The following is a 17,543-nucleotide window of genomic DNA, read 5'->3' as shown; positions in this document are numbered from 1 at the left end:
GAGAGAGAAATATTTTCCCAAATTCTTTTCCAATTGGTCGGCCGCTGCCAACTCTTTAAATCGACGTTCCAGACTGTAGAGACACCCATTGGCGGACATGTAGATTCTCTTAACTTCTTATACAAATAAGATACAAAGCCTTCATATTTTGGAATCTTAGTTATGTAATCAAAAAGTGGGTGAACAGGTAGAGCATTTCTCCACGGCACCTCATGTGCTCGAAGAACTGCTCTTAACTGTAAATAGAAGAAATCCTAGTTTTTCATCATTTCTGACAAAAAAAAGCGTGACGCTTTTTCGTCACGTTTTTCATAATTTTTGAGGATTTGAAAAAAGATTCAAGAGACCATGGACTATAGCCCATGGTCTCGGAGTGATTTGTCTTTTTTTCAAATCCTCGTTTTATTTATGACTATATGGTAGTCATAACTACCATACAGAACAAACAATCTTTCCATGTACCCACTGTTACATGTGTATTTATCACAATTCAGACATAAAAATCTTATGATTGCAGGGAAGGGATTGGTCAAACTAAAGCATTCAACAAAAAAGGGTGTAAAATCACATTGAAATAAAAAGGTATCCTGAACATATTTGATTGAAATGATGCATCTCCATAAAGCTTGTCAACATACTATTACTGAAGCACAGAGTGCTCTAAAATATTCTGGTAGATGGCTCTGACTGTCGGTGGACCAACACCATGCAGATAACGGTACTTTAGGCCTGTCTGTGGAAGGGCATCAGTATTATATCGATATCATTAGACTGGATATTGTCTGTGATTTTGACTATTGTAGGCTACTATTTTTTTTAAAACTTTTATTTATTTATTTTAAGTAAAGTAACTAGTTACTTCCATAAGTTAGTAACTATAACTATAACTAATTACTTTTTTAAAGTAACTTGAACAACACTGCTTATAATAAGCGGATATGGCAACACGGCAGTGACGCAGCATCACTTTCAGCGGCGCTGTCTTTTAAAATTTCTATAACCAAGACGCAGGTAAGCTGCCTTTCAAAACTTTACTTGGGAACTGTTCAAATTAATGGCGTTATAGTATGAAATTGTTTTTTTTTTACATTATTATTATTACATGGCTTGGTCGAATGGTTGATTTTTATCGGTCAATCTCTAAATTCTGTGTTCTTTCTTGATCAGCGTTGGGGTTAACGGTAACGCACATGATGGGGTTAGCTAGCTATAGCTGCTAGCTAGCCCCCTTCTTTACCAACTCGCCCTCATTCTTTTACACAACTCAGCGTTGTGTAAAAAATCACTTAACGACAAACTTTATATTCACAAGCCTTTGAATCCCCCGCATAATCCTGCACCTTCTATTTTAGATTATTTTGCTTTAATTGCGGGGTCATACCTATGTTCCCTCAGCCCCGAGGTGCGCTGCGGGTCGGGAGAGGGTTGTGGTTAGTTTTAGGTGTCTGCCCCGGGAGAGGTTAGGGTTAGGGTGAGGGAGGAGGTAGGTTGTCGTAGGATGAGGGAACATAGAGCTGAGGGAACATAGGTACGGTCCCTTAATTGCCAGTTGTTTCAGACTTTCAGTATTGACTGTCTTATATTTCTGCACTGTATTTTAGCCTACTGTATTGACTTGAAGCACGTTGGTACAGAGAGTTGTTTTTAAAAGTGCGTCACTACGTTCTCCCCCTATACATTTGATTTGATATTTTTACTTTGTATCTCCAGATATGAACAATTCCAATTCCAACCCATGGATGTCGAGACTTGAGGCTGGAATGAGGTCCACATGGGGCGTTAAGGCTCTCGTTATAGACATGGACAGCATTAATTACAGCCCAGACAGGAATCTCGTTCTCGACAGGGGTCGCTTCTTCAACACTGGGAAAAATGGGACGGTGGTCGTTTGGGGGAACAAGGAGATGCCCAGGCCGGCACCCGGAGTTCTTCCAAGTTATAATCAACAAGTACGCCACCTCAAAGCGTATTGCGAAATCCATGCAGAGCGGGACACTACTCTGAGTGCTGACTTCCATACGGTGAGTTTAAAACTGAACAAAACTTGTTATCATTGATTGTTTGATTGAATACTTTATTAACAGTTTGCAATAAAGGCACAGGAAAGTCTTCTTTTCCTTTCGGCTTCCTGCCTGGCAGTTCTAATAGCTGAACCTGTGGGCCACATTAAAAAAATGGCAATGGGCCTGGGGCCAGTTGATAAAATGACAACATTAATGATACTTGATAACTTCTCTATTTTATTTGCTTTATGCAGCAATAACAATTATTTTACATTCTCAGTCTAATTGTGTGGAATTCTTGTAATGCAGATGTTTAACAATAATTTAACTATTGAGAGCGAATGCAGCCCAAAGTTGGTGGTAAACTCCATCTAAGGCTAAATACCGGCACGACACCGATAGCGGACCATTAAGAGGTAAACTGGTGGGGTCCCCCTATACATTTGATTTGATATTTTTACTTTGTTTTTATCTACAGATATGACTTGTCCATCTGGTCACACATGGATGATGAGAAAGGAACTGGGACTACAATCTAGATGGGGTTTGCGTGTTCTGGTCATTGATCTCGACGACCCCAGGCCCAGCGACCCCAGGGGGACTGTGCTCACTTGGGGGAATAGGGAGTGGTCCGGTCATCACCTTCAAAAACACCACCTAAAAAGCTATGCCAGGGTCCAGGTCGAAACTCCATCTAAGGCTAAATACCGGCACGAGACCGATAGCGGACCGTTAAGAGGTAAACTGGTGGGGTCCGCGGCTCGCGCAGTCTCAAAACTTTACTTGGGAACTGTTCAAATTAATGGCGTTATAGTATGAAATTGTTTTTTTTTTACATTATTATTATTACATGGCTTGGTCGAATGGTTGATTTTTATCGGTCAATCTCTAAATTCTGTGTTCTTTCTTGATCAGCGTTGGGGTTAACGGTAACGCACATGGTGGGGCTTGTGGTGTGGTTTGACCCACTAGCTATAGCTGCTAGCTAGCCCCCTTCTTTACCAACTAGCCCTCATTTTTTTACACAACTCAGCGTTGTGTAAAAAATCACTTAACGACAAACTTTATATTCACAAGCCTTTGAATCCCCCGCATAATCCTGCACCTTCTATTTTAGATTATTTTGCTTTAATTGCGGGGTCATACCTATGTTCCCTCAGCCCCGAGGTGCGCTGCGGGTCGGGAGAGGGTTGCGGTTAGTTTTAGGTGTCTGCCCCGGGAGAGGTTAGGGTTAGGGTGAGGGAGGAGGTAGGTTGTCGTAGGATGAGGGAACATAGAGCTGAGGGAACATAGGTACGGTCCCTTAATTGCCAGTTGTTTCAGACTTTCAGTATTGACTGTCTTATATTTCTGCACTGTATTTTAGCCTACTGTATTGACTTGAAGCACGTTGGTACAGAGAGTTGTTTTTAAAAGTGCGTCACTACGTTCTCCCCCTATACATTTGATTTGATATTTTTACTTTGTTTTTATCTCCAGATATGTCCAACACATGGATGTCGAGACTTGAGGCTGGAATGAGGTCCACATGGGGCGTTAAGGCTCTCGTTATAGACATGGACAGCATTAATTACAGCCCAGACAGGAATCTCGTTCTCGACAGGGGTCGCTTCTTCAACACGGGGAAAAATGGGACGGTGGTCGTTTGGGGGAACGAGGAGATGCCCAGGGCGGCACCCGGAGTTCTAAGTTATCATCACCAAGTACGCGACCTCAAAGCGTATTGCGAAGTCCACGCAGAGCGGGACACTACTCTGAGTGCTGACTTCTATACGGTGAGTTTAAAACTGAACAAAACTTGTTATCATTGATTGTTTGATTGAATACTTTATTAACAGTTTGCAATAAAGGCACAGGAAAGTCTTCTTTTCCTTTCGGCTTCCTGCCTGGCAGTTCTAATAGCTGAACCTGTGGGCCACATTAAAAAAATGGCAATGGGCCTGGGGCCAGTTGATAAAATGACAACATTAATGATACTTGATAACTTCTCTATTTTATTTGCTTTATGCAGCAATAACAATTATTTTACATTCTCAGTCTAATTGTGTGGAATTCTTGTAATGCAGATGTTTAACAATAATTTAACTATTGAGAGCGAATACAGCCCAAAGTTGGTGGTAAACTCCATCTAAGGCTAAATACCGGCACGACACCGATAGCGGACCATTAAGAAGTAAACTGGTGGGGTCCCCCTATACATTTGATTTGATATTTTTACTTTGTTTTTATCTACAGATATGACTTGTCCATCTGGTCACACATGGATGATGAGAAAGGAACTGGGACTACAATCTAGATGGGGTCTGCGTGTTCTGGTCATTGATCTCGACGACCCCAGCGACCCCAGGGGGACTGTGCTCACTTGGGGGAATAGGGAGTGGTCCGGTCATCACCTTCAAAAACACCACCTAAAAAGCTATGCCAGGGTCCAGGTCGAAACTCCATCTAAGGCTAAATACCGGCACGAGACCGATAGCGGACCGTTAAGAGGTAAACTGGTGGGGTCCGCGGCTCGCGCAGTCTCAAAACTTTACTTGGGAACTGTTCAAATTAATGGCGTTATAGTATGAAATTGTTTTTTTTTTACATTATTATTATTACATGGCTTGGTCGAATGGTTGATTTTTATCGGTCAATCTCTAAATTCTGTGTTCTTTCTTGATCAGCGTTGGGGTTAACGGTAACGCACATGGTGGGGCTTGTGGTGTGGTTTGACCCACTAGCTATAGCTGCTAGCTAGCCCCCTTCTTTACCAACTAGCCCTCATTTTTTTACACAACTCAGCGTTGTGTAAAAAATCACTTAACGACAAACTTTATATTCACAAGCCTTTGAATCCCCCACATAATCCTGCACCTTCTATTTTAGATTATTTTGCTTTAATTGCGGGGTCATACCTATGTTCCCTCAGCCCCGAGGTGCGCTGCGGGTCGGGAGAGGGTTGCGGTTAGGTTTAGGTGTCTGCCCCGGGGGAGGTTAGGGTTAGGGTGAGGGAGGAGGTAGGTTGTCGTAGGATGAGGGAACATAGAGCTGAGGGAACATAGGTACGGTCCCTTAATTGCCAGTTGTTTCAGACTTTCAGTATTGACTGTCTTATATTTCTGCACTGTATTTTAGCCTACTGTATTGACTTGAAGCACGTTGGTACAGAGAGTTGTTTTTAAAAGTGCGTCACTACGTTCTCCCCCTATACATTTGATTTGATATTTTTACTTTGTTTTTATCTCCAGATATGAACAATTCCAACACATGGATGTCGAGACGGGAAGCTGGACTGAGGTCCACATGGGGTGTAAGGGCTCTCGTTATCGACCTGGACGGCGACAACTACGTCCCAGACAAGCTGGTTGATACTCGCTTCTGGAACACTGGGACCAATGGGACGGTGGTCGTTTGGGGGAACGAGGAGTGGCCCAGGCCGTTAATCGGAGGTTTTCCAAGTTATGATCAACAAATACGCCACCTCAAAGTGTATGCAAATATCCATGCAGAGCGGGACAATACTCTGAGTGCTGACTTCTATACGGTGAGTTTAAAACTGAACAAAACTTGTTATCATTGATTGTTTGATTGAATACTTTATTAACAGTTTGCAATAAAGGCACAGGAAAGTCTTCTTTTCCTTTCGGCTTCCTAGGCCTCCTGCCTGGCAGTTCTAATAGCTGAACCTGTGGGCCACATTAAAAAAATGGCAATGGGCCTGGGGCCAGTTGATAAAATGACAACATTAATGATACTTTATAACTTCTCTATTTTATTTGCTTTATGCAGCAATAACAATTATTTTACATTCTCAGTCTAATTGTGTGGAATTCTTGTAATGCAGATGTTTAACAATAATTTAACTATTGAGAGCGAATGCAGCCCAAAGTTGGTGGTAAACTCCATCTAAGGCTAAATACCGGCACGAGACCGATAGCGGACCATTAAGAGGTAAACTGGTGGGGTCCCCCTATACATTTGATTTGATATTTTTACTTTGTTTTTATCTCCAGATATGACTTGTCCATCTGGTCACACATGGATGATGAGAAAGGAACTGAGACTACAATCTAGATGGGGTCTGCGTGTTCTGGTCATTGATCTCGACGACCCCAGGCCCAGCGACCCCAGGGGGACTGTGCTCACTTGGGGGAATAGGGAGTGGTCCGGTCATCACCTTCAAAAACACCACCTAAAAAGCTATGCCAGGGTCCAGGTCGAAACTCCATCTAAGGCTAAATACCGGCACGAGACCGATAGCGGACCGTTAAGAGGTAAACTGGTGGGGTCCGCGGCTCGCGCAGTCTACTGTATTCTAAATGGGGTGTGCGTGCACTTGTCATTGATATCGACGACCCCAGGAACAAAGGGACTGTGATCGCTTGGGGGCATAGGGAGTGGTCCGGCAAATACTACCAAATACGCCACCTAATCGACAGGGCCCAGGTCGATCGGCCACCCGGGTGTAGTGACGACTTTGATTCGGTGACTTTAAAACTGAACAATAAAGGCACAGGAAAGTCTTCTTTTCCTTTCGGCTTCCTAGGCCTCCTGCCTGGCAGTTCTAATAGCTGAACCTGTGGGCCACATTAAAAAAATGGCAATGGGCCAGTTGATAAAATGACAACATTAATGATACTTGATAACTTCTCTATTTTATTTGCTTTATGCAGCAATAACAATTATTTTATATTCTCAGTCCAATTGTGTAGAATTCTTGTAATGCAGATGTTTAACAATAATTTAACTATTGAGAGCGTAAAATGAAACCAAATGTAACCGGAAGGGTTTATTTGGTTTCATTCTACACTCAAGAGTTAAAGATCTAGAAGGGTTGATTTAGTTACCAACTTTCCATCATTTAGCAGGGGACCACTTTGAATCCCCTCAAGGACCACTGGTGGTCCCTGGACCACTGGTCGAAAACCACTGGCATAATGTATAAAGAGTAAAGACAAATGCAATGTGCATTCTGGCTTGACCTTCTATTTCTATTCTGGAAAACTTGTTGCATGCGTGACTTTGAGGACATGAAGCACATTGATTGGTGGGCCAGTCATAAATGCTTAGTATGAGGTATAAAGTACAGCAGCCATGTGTTCATAAAACAGAAAGATTGAGTATTGGGTAAGACTGACGTTATGTATCTTTCAGGACCTTTCACTGCTTCGTCTCGACCATTAATCTATGGCTCTGGTCTCAGCCACCGCGGTGGATATTTTGACATTTCGTTGGTTTTTTTGGAATGTTGCCACTACTGTTGGAGCAGCCATAAACTACACAGGTTCATCCCGATGTTCTGGGCATCTTTGTAATGTTAGTGTTAGTATAAAGCAGGTAAAAGAGTAACGTTTGAGGCAGACTGTACATCAGTCACTCTACCATTCACCTTAGTAGAAGAGGTGCAAATTTAGGCTCGGCCTACAGGAAATACGTAAGCTGCGACCATGAGACCCGTTTCTGAATTAGTCTATAGGTAACAACTACAAGCAAACCTAGTAGCCTCACTAGTTTGTTTTGGAATGTCTGGAGCCTTGTTTTTGAGGGGCGATACACAGGTTTAATGTTTGTTTTTAGTTCACAATGTTTGTTTTAAAAACGCCATTAACAATAAAGAGAATTTAATGTTTGTTTTTTGAGGGAGGAGGTAGGTTGTCGTAGGATGAGGGAACATAGAGCTGAGGGAACATAGGTACGGTCCCTTAATTGCCAGTTGTTTCAGACTTTCAGTATTGACTGTCTTATATTTCTGCACTGTATTTTAGCCTACTGTATTGACTTGAAGCACGTTGGTACAGAGAGTTGTTTTTAAAAGTGCGTCACTACGTTCTCCCCCTATACATTTGATTTGATATTTTTACTTTGTTTTTATCTCCAGATATGTCCAACACATGGATGTCGAGACTTGAGGCTGGAATGAGGTCCACATGGGGCGTTAAGGCTCTCGTTATAGACATGGACAGCATTAATTACAGCCCAGACAGGAATCTCGTTCTCGACAGGGGTCGCTTCTTCAACACGGGGAAAAATGGGACGGTGGTCGTTTGGGGGAACGAGGAGATGCCCAGGGCGGCACCCGGAGTTCTAAGTTATCATCACCAAGTACGCGACCTCAAAGCGTATTGCGAAGTCCACGCAGAGCGGGACACTACTCTGAGTGCTGACTTCTATACGGTGAGTTTAAAACTGAACAAAACTTGTTATCATTGATTGTTTGATTGAATACTTTATTAACAGTTTGCAATAAAGGCACAGGAAAGTCTTCTTTTCCTTTCGGCTTCCTGCCTGGCAGTTCTAATAGCTGAACCTGTGGGCCACATTAAAAAAATGGCAATGGGCCTGGGGCCAGTTGATAAAATGACAACATTAATGATACTTGATAACTTCTCTATTTTATTTGCTTTATGCAGCAATAACAATTATTTTATATTCTCAGTCCAATTGTGTAGAATTCTTGTAATGCAGATGTTTAACAATAATTTAACTATTGAGAGCGTAAAATGAAACCAAATGTAACCGGAAGGGTTTATTTGGTTTCATTCTACACTCAAGAGTTAAAGATCTAGAAGGGTTGATTTAGTTACCAACTTTCCATCATTTAGCAGGGGACCACTTTGAATCCCCTCAAGGACCACTGGTGGTCCCTGGACCACTGGTCGAAAACCACTGGCATAATGTATAAAGAGTAAAGACAAATGCAATGTGCATTCTGGCTTGACCTTCTATTTCTATTCTGGAAAACTTGTTGCATGCGTGACTTTGAGGACATGAAGCACATTGATTGGTGGGCCAGTCATAAATGCTTAGTATGAGGTATAAAGTACAGCAGCCATGTGTTCATAAAACAGAAAGATTGAGTATTGGGTAAGACTGACGTTATGTATCTTTCAGGACCTTTCACTGCTTCGTCTCGACCATTAATCTATGGCTCTGGTCTCAGCCACCGCGGTGGATATTTTGACATTTCGTTGGTTTTTTTGGAATGTTGCCACTACTGTTGGAGCAGCCATAAACTACACAGGTTCATCCCGATGTTCTGGGCATCTTTGTAATGTTAGTGTTAGTATAAAGCAGGTAAAAGAGTAACGTTTGAGGCAGACTGTACCTTCACCTTCAAAAACACCACCTAAAAAGCTATGCCAGGGTCCAGGTCGAAACTCCATCTAAGGCTAAATACCGGCACGAGACCGATAGCGGACCGTTAAGAGGTAAACTGGTGGGGTCCGCGGCTCGCGCAGTCTCAAAACTTTACTTGGGAACTGTTCAAATTAATGGCGTTATAGTATGAAATTGTTTTTTTTTTACATTATTATTATTACATGGCTTGGTCGAATGGTTGATTTTTATCGGTCAATCTCTAAATTCTGTGTTCTTTCTTGATCAGCGTTGGGGTTAACGGTAACGCACATGGTGGGGCTTGTGGTGTGGTTTGACCCACTAGCTATAGCTGCTAGCTAGCCCCCTTCTTTACCAACTAGCCCTCATTTTTTTACACAACTCAGCGTTGTGTAAAAAATCACTTAACGACAAACTTTATATTCACAAGCCTTTGAATCCCCCACATAATCCTGCACCTTCTATTTTAGATTATTTTGCTTTAATTGCGGGGTCATACCTATGTTCCCTCAGCCCCGAGGTGCGCTGCGGGTCGGGAGAGGGTTGCGGTTAGGTTTAGGTGTCTGCCCCGGGGGAGGTTAGGGTTAGGGTGAGGGAGGAGGTAGGTTGTCGTAGGATGAGGGAACATAGAGCTGAGGGAACATAGGTACGGTCCCTTAATTGCCAGTTGTTTCAGACTTTCAGTATTGACTGTCTTATATTTCTGCACTGTATTTTAGCCTACTGTATTGACTTGAAGCACGTTGGTACAGAGAGTTGTTTTTAAAAGTGCGTCACTACGTTCTCCCCCTATACATTTGATTTGATATTTTTACTTTGTTTTTATCTCCAGATATGAACAATTCCAACACATGGATGTCGAGACGGGAAGCTGGACTGAGGTCCACATGGGGTGTAAGGGCTCTCGTTATCGACCTGGACGGCGACAACTACGTCCCAGACAAGCTGGTTGATACTCGCTTCTGGAACACTGGGACCAATGGGACGGTGGTCGTTTGGGGGAACGAGGAGTGGCCCAGGCCGTTAATCGGAGGTTTTCCAAGTTATGATCAACAAATACGCCACCTCAAAGTGTATGCAAATATCCATGCAGAGCGGGACAATACTCTGAGTGCTGACTTCTATACGGTGAGTTTAAAACTGAACAAAACTTGTTATCATTGATTGTTTGATTGAATACTTTATTAACAGTTTGCAATAAAGGCACAGGAAAGTCTTCTTTTCCTTTCGGCTTCCTAGGCCTCCTGCCTGGCAGTTCTAATAGCTGAACCTGTGGGCCACATTAAAAAAATGGCAATGGGCCTGGGGCCAGTTGATAAAATGACAACATTAATGATACTTTATAACTTCTCTATTTTATTTGCTTTATGCAGCAATAACAATTATTTTACATTCTCAGTCTAATTGTGTGGAATTCTTGTAATGCAGATGTTTAACAATAATTTAACTATTGAGAGCGAATGCAGCCCAAAGTTGGTGGTAAACTCCATCTAAGGCTAAATACCGGCACGAGACCGATAGCGGACCATTAAGAGGTAAACTGGTGGGGTCCCCCTATACATTTGATTTGATATTTTTACTTTGTTTTTATCTCCAGATATGACTTGTCCATCTGGTCACACATGGATGATGAGAAAGGAACTGAGACTACAATCTAGATGGGGTCTGCGTGTTCTGGTCATTGATCTCGACGACCCCAGGCCCAGCGACCCCAGGGGGACTGTGCTCACTTGGGGGAATAGGGAGTGGTCCGGTCATCACCTTCAAAAACACCACCTAAAAAGCTATGCCAGGGTCCAGGTCGAAACTCCATCTAAGGCTAAATACCGGCACGAGACCGATAGCGGACCGTTAAGAGGTAAACTGGTGGGGTCCGCGGCTCGCGCAGTCTACTGTATTCTAAATGGGGTGTGCGTGCACTTGTCATTGATATCGACGACCCCAGGAACAAAGGGACTGTGATCGCTTGGGGGCATAGGGAGTGGTCCGGCAAATACTACCAAATACGCCACCTAATCGACAGGGCCCAGGTCGATCGGCCACCCGGGTGTAGTGACGACTTTGATTCGGTGACTTTAAAACTGAACAATAAAGGCACAGGAAAGTCTTCTTTTCCTTTCGGCTTCCTAGGCCTCCTGCCTGGCAGTTCTAATAGCTGAACCTGTGGGCCACATTAAAAAAATGGCAATGGGCCAGTTGATAAAATGACAACATTAATGATACTTGATAACTTCTCTATTTTATTTGCTTTATGCAGCAATAACAATTATTTTATATTCTCAGTCCAATTGTGTAGAATTCTTGTAATGCAGATGTTTAACAATAATTTAACTATTGAGAGCGTAAAATGAAACCAAATGTAACCGGAAGGGTTTATTTGGTTTCATTCTACACTCAAGAGTTAAAGATCTAGAAGGGTTGATTTAGTTACCAACTTTCCATCATTTAGCAGGGGACCACTTTGAATCCCCTCAAGGACCACTGGTGGTCCCTGGACCACTGGTCGAAAACCACTGGCATAATGTATAAAGAGTAAAGACAAATGCAATGTGCATTCTGGCTTGACCTTCTATTTCTATTCTGGAAAACTTGTTGCATGCGTGACTTTGAGGACATGAAGCACATTGATTGGTGGGCCAGTCATAAATGCTTAGTATGAGGTATAAAGTACAGCAGCCATGTGTTCATAAAACAGAAAGATTGAGTATTGGGTAAGACTGACGTTATGTATCTTTCAGGACCTTTCACTGCTTCGTCTCGACCATTAATCTATGGCTCTGGTCTCAGCCACCGCGGTGGATATTTTGACATTTCGTTGGTTTTTTTGGAATGTTGCCACTACTGTTGGAGCAGCCATAAACTACACAGGTTCATCCCGATGTTCTGGGCATCTTTGTAATGTTAGTGTTAGTATAAAGCAGGTAAAAGAGTAACGTTTGAGGCAGACTGTACATCAGTCACTCTACCATTCACCTTAGTAGAAGAGGTGCAAATTTAGGCTCGGCCTACAGGAAATACGTAAGCTGCGACCATGAGACCCGTTTCTGAATTAGTCTATAGGTAACAACTACAAGCAAACCTAGTAGCCTCACTAGTTTGTTTTGGAATGTCTGGAGCCTTGTTTTTGAGGGGCGATACACAGGTTTAATGTTTGTTTTTAGTTCACAATGTTTGTTTTAAAAACGCCATTAACAATAAAGAGAATTTAATGTTTGTTTTGTCACCGTTTGTTTTACGTTATTACATCACCTAATCATAGCAACATGAGTTAGAATTCCCTCCTCAATGTTGTCAGATGATAAGAGCGACCCTCACTTCACACGGGTGTGATTCTGAAGGTCTTTGTGGTGCTACGTTAATGATGTGTATTTGTGTGATGTCCACCCTGTTACATGTGTTTTAGGCTTAGCCTCGGAAACCCAGACGTGTTCAAAATCAAAATCAAAATCATATGATTGCAGGGAAGAACGGATTGGTAAAACTAAAGTATTCCAAAAAAGTTCCTCACAGGGCAGAGGGGTGTGTGGAGTATATGCGTGTGACAATGTCCAGTTCTAGTGTGTGTATGTCTGTGTGCATCACCGCCCAATACTGCACTGCTCCTTGCAGGGCAGTGTATGTGTGACAATTTCCTACCACACGGGGGGAAACAAGGCTACGGCTCTGGGTCTGTCCCATGAAGAATTCAGCAGGGTCTGAGTTCTTCCAATCACGGGTAGCTCGCCATCCTTGGGCCGGCCAGAGTCGGGCTGAATCAGAACCAACGTATCCAAACCAAAAAACCTGACCTGCATAAAGCAAGGCCAGAGGCATCTCTGGGTTAAGGTCTAAAACATTACCTTCATTTACACAATTCTGTATAAGGTTTCACTTTAAATACAGCAACCTTTCAAATACACAGTAATGTAACAATTACAATTCAATTCAACAGTAGTCCAAACAAAACAAAATCAAATAAATCTCCACTCACCGATGGTGGTTGTATTCCTTACACTCAAAGTTAGTAACTGCAGGGTCCAGCAATTGTGAGTAAGACACTACAAATAAAAATGAATGACAGTGAGTACACATTCTTTTTACCAAAATAAATAATACACTTTAGTGCAAAAACGTTTTTAGCTGAACACCAAACAATAAAAAGTTAAATTACAGTTTCATTACTCAATTATTCATTGAACAAACAACCAGTCACCATGTGCTGGGGCTTGCTTCCCTCATGTTAGCCACCTAGCAGCTAATGCATCAAGTTTGTCACTCACCAGGGTTTGCAAATGAAATCAGCACATCAGTACTGCTTTAGATGACTCAAAGTTGCTCCTCACAACAACCTAATGTCATTAATGATGTGTTTTGTTCTACACAACTGAAATTATTATTCTATATTTTCTTAAACAGAAGTTTAGCTTTTCACTGTCTGCACTCCCTCGGGCTCTCCCTCTCTCTCTCTCTCTCTCTCTCCTTGATTAGGACTCGTTTCACCTGCTGTCCCTGCACACAGGCAACAGGCTCAATTGACACTTGTTCAGACCAGTTTGGGCAATGTCTCTCATGGATGGAGGGAGAGAAAAGAAGAGGGACTGTATTCTAAATGGGGTGTGCGTGCGCTTGTCCTTGATATCGACGACCCCAGGAACAAAGGGACTGTGATCGCTTGGGGGCATAGGGAGTGGTCCGGCAAATACTACCATCGCCACCTAATCGACTATGCCAGGGCCCAGGTCGATCGGCCACCCGGGTGTAGTGACGACTTTGATTCTGTGAGTTTAAAACTGAACAAAACTTGTTATCATTGATTGTTTGATTGAATACTTTATTAACATTTTGCAATAAAGGCACAGAAAAGTCTTCTTTCAGCGGCTAGCTTTAAAATTTCTACAACGACGCAGGTAAACTGCCTTTCAAAATTGTTTACTTTTCTTGGGAACTGGACAAATTAATGGCGTTATAGTATGACATTGTTTTTTAAAATATTATTATTACATGGCTTGGTCGAATGGTTGATTTTTATCGGTCAATCTCTAAATTCTGTGTTCTTTATTGATCAGCGTTGGGGTTAACGCACATGGTGGGGCTTGTGGTGTGGTTTGACCCACTAGCTACAGCTGTTAGCTAGTCCCCTTCTTTACCAACTCGCCCTCATTTTTTTACACAACTCAGCGTTGTGTAAAAAATCACTTAACGACAAACTTTATATTCACAAGCCTTTGAATCCCCCACATAATCCTGCACCTTTAATTGCCAGTTGTTTCAGACTTTCAGTATTGACTGTCTTATATTTCTGCACTGTATTTTAGCCTACTGTATTCTGACGAAGCACGTCGGCTACAGAGAGTTGTTTTTAAAAGTGCGTCACTACGTTCTCCCCCTATACATTTGATTTGATATTTTTACTTTGTTTTTATCTCCAGATATGAACAATTCCAATTCCAACCCATGGATGTCGAGACTTGAAGCTGGAATGAGGTCCACATGGGGTGTTAAGGCTCTCGTTGTCGACATGGACGGCATTAACTACATCCCAGACAGGTGGCTCGAAGATCGCTACTTCAACACTGGGAAAAATGGGACGGTGGTCGTTTGGGGGAACGAGGAGATGCCCAGGCCGGCACCCGGAGTTCTTCCAAGTTATAATCAACAAGTACGCCACCTCAAAGCGTATTGCGAAATACATGCAGAGCGGGACAATACTCTGAGTGCTGACTTCTATACGGTGAGTTTAAAACTGAACAAAACTTGTTATCATTGATTGTTTGATTGAATACTTTATTAACAGTTTGCAATAAAGGCACAGGAAAGTCTTCTTTTCCTTTCGGCCTCCTGCCTGGCAGTTCTAATAGCTGAACCTGTGGGCCACATTAAAAAAATGGCAATGGGCCTGGGGCCAGTTGATAAAATGACAACATTAATGATACTTGATAACTTCTCTATTTTATTTGCTTTATGCAGCAATAACAATTATTTTACAATTATATTTCCAGTTGTGACACTGAGGGCACAACAATTGTTTCAATAAAAAGCATTTAAAGTAAAAATGTGTTTATTACTATATAGCCTATTGTTGTCCTTCGATACTTTAGAACAATTATTGGCAGTTAATATTTGGGTCACATTAAGCTGCACACAAATTCATTCACAATTATTGAATAAACCTGCACCTTCTATTTTAGATTATTTTGCTTTAATTGCCAGTTGTTATATTACGCATACATGGATGGAGAGAAAAGAAGAGGGGCCGTGTCCTCGGAGTCGGGTTGTTTGCGAATGCAGCCCAAAGTTCGTGGTAAACTCATACCTATGTTCCCTCAGCCCCGAGGTGCGCTGCGGGTCGGGAGAGGGTTGCGGTTAGTTTTAGGTGTCTGCCCCGGGAGAGGTTAGGGTTAGGGTGAGGGAGGAGGTAGGTTGTCGTAGGATGAGGGAACATAGAGCTGAGGGAACATAGGTACGGTCCCTTAATTGCCAGTTGTTTCAGACTTTCAGTATTGACTGTCTTATATTTCTGCACTGTATTTTAGCCTACTGTATTGACTTGAAGCACGTTGGTACAGAGAGTTGTTTTTAAAAGTGCGTCACTACGTTCTCCCCCTATAGGGACCGTACTATACATTTGATTTGATATTTTTACTTTGTTTTTATCTCCAGATATGTCCAACACATGGATGTCGAGACTTGAGGCTGGAATGAGGTCCACATGGGGCGTTAAGGCTCTCGTTATAGACATGGACAGCATTAATTACAGCCCAGACAGGAATCTCGTTCTCGACAGGGGTCGCTTCTTCAACACGGGGAAAAATGGGACGGTGGTCGTTTGGGGGAACGAGGAGATGCCCAGGGCGGCACCCGGAGTTCTAAGTTATCATCACCAAGTACGCGACCTCAAAGCGTATTGCGAAGTCCACGCAGAGCGGGACACTACTCTGAGTGCTGACTTCTATACGGTGAGTTTAAAACTGAACAAAACTTGTTATCATTGATTGTTTGATTGAATACTTTATTAACAGTTTGCAATAAAGGCACAGGAAAGTCTTCTTTTCCTTTCGGCTTCCTGCCTGGCAGTTCTAATAGCTGAACCTGTGGGCCACATTAAAAAAATGGCAATGGGCCTGGGGCCAGTTGATAAAATGACAACATTAATGATACTTGATAACTTCTCTATTTTATTTGCTTTATGCAGCAATAACAATTATTTTACATTCTCAGTCTAATTGTGTGGAATTCTTGTAATGCAGATGTTTAACAATAATTTAACTATTGAGAGCGAATACAGCCCAAAGTTGGTGGTAAACTCCATCTAAGGCTAAATACCGGCACGACACCGATAGCGGACCATTAAGAAGTAAACTGGTGGGGTCCCCCTATACATTTGATTTGATATTTTTACTTTGTTTTTATCTACAGATATGACTTGTCCATCTGGTCACACATGGATGATGAGAAAGGAACTGGGACTACAATCTAGATGGGGTCTGCGTGTTCTGGTCATTGATCTCGACGACCCCAGCGACCCCAGGGGGACTGTGCTCACTTGGGGGAATAGGGAGTGGTCCGGTCATCACCTTCAAAAACACCACCTAAAAAGCTATGCCAGGGTCCAGGTCGAAACTCCATCTAAGGCTAAATACCGGCACGAGACCGATAGCGGACCGTTAAGAGGTAAACTGGTGGGGTCCGCGGCTCGCGCAGTCTCAAAACTTTACTTGGGAACTGTTCAAATTAATGGCGTTATAGTATGAAATTGTTTTTTTTTTACATTATTATTATTACATGGCTTGGTCGAATGGTTGATTTTTATCGGTCAATCTCTAAATTCTGTGTTACATGGCGGGGCTTGTGGTGTGGTTTGACCCACTAGCTATAGCTGCTAGCTAGCCCCCTTCTTTACCAACTAGCCCTCATTTTTTTACACAACTCAGCGTTGTGTAAAAAATCACTTAACGACAAACTTTATATTCACAAGCCTTTGAATCCCCCACATAATCCTGCACCTTCTATTTTAGATTATTTTGCTTTAATTGCGGGGTCATACCCATGTTCCCTCAGCCCTATGTTCCCTCAGCCCCGAGGTGCGCTGCGGGTCGGGAGAGGGTTGCGGTTAGGTTTAGGTGTCTGCCCCGGGGGAGGTTAGGGTTAGGGTGAGGGAGGAGGTAGGTTGTCGTAGGATGAGGGAACATAGAGCTGAGGGAACATAGGTACGGTCCCTTAATTGCCAGTTGTTTCAGACTTTCAGTATTGACTGTCTTATATTTCTGCACTGTATTTTAGCCTACTGTATTGACTTGAAGCACGTTGGTACAGAGAGTTGTTTTTAAAAGTGCGTCACTACGTTCTCCCCCTATACATTTGATTTGATATTTTTACTTTGTTTTTATCTCCAGATATGTCCAATTCCAACCCATGGATGTCGAGACTTGAAGCTGGAATGAGGTCCACATGGGGCGTTAAGGC

Source organism: Protomyctophum parallelum (assembly GCF_964188405.1).
Source record: "Protomyctophum parallelum genome assembly, chromosome: 13".
Taxonomy (NCBI): domain Eukaryota; kingdom Metazoa; phylum Chordata; class Actinopteri; order Myctophiformes; family Myctophidae; genus Protomyctophum; species Protomyctophum parallelum.
The sequence above is the reverse complement of the archived record's forward strand: the minus strand, read 5'-3'. Positions refer to the sequence as shown.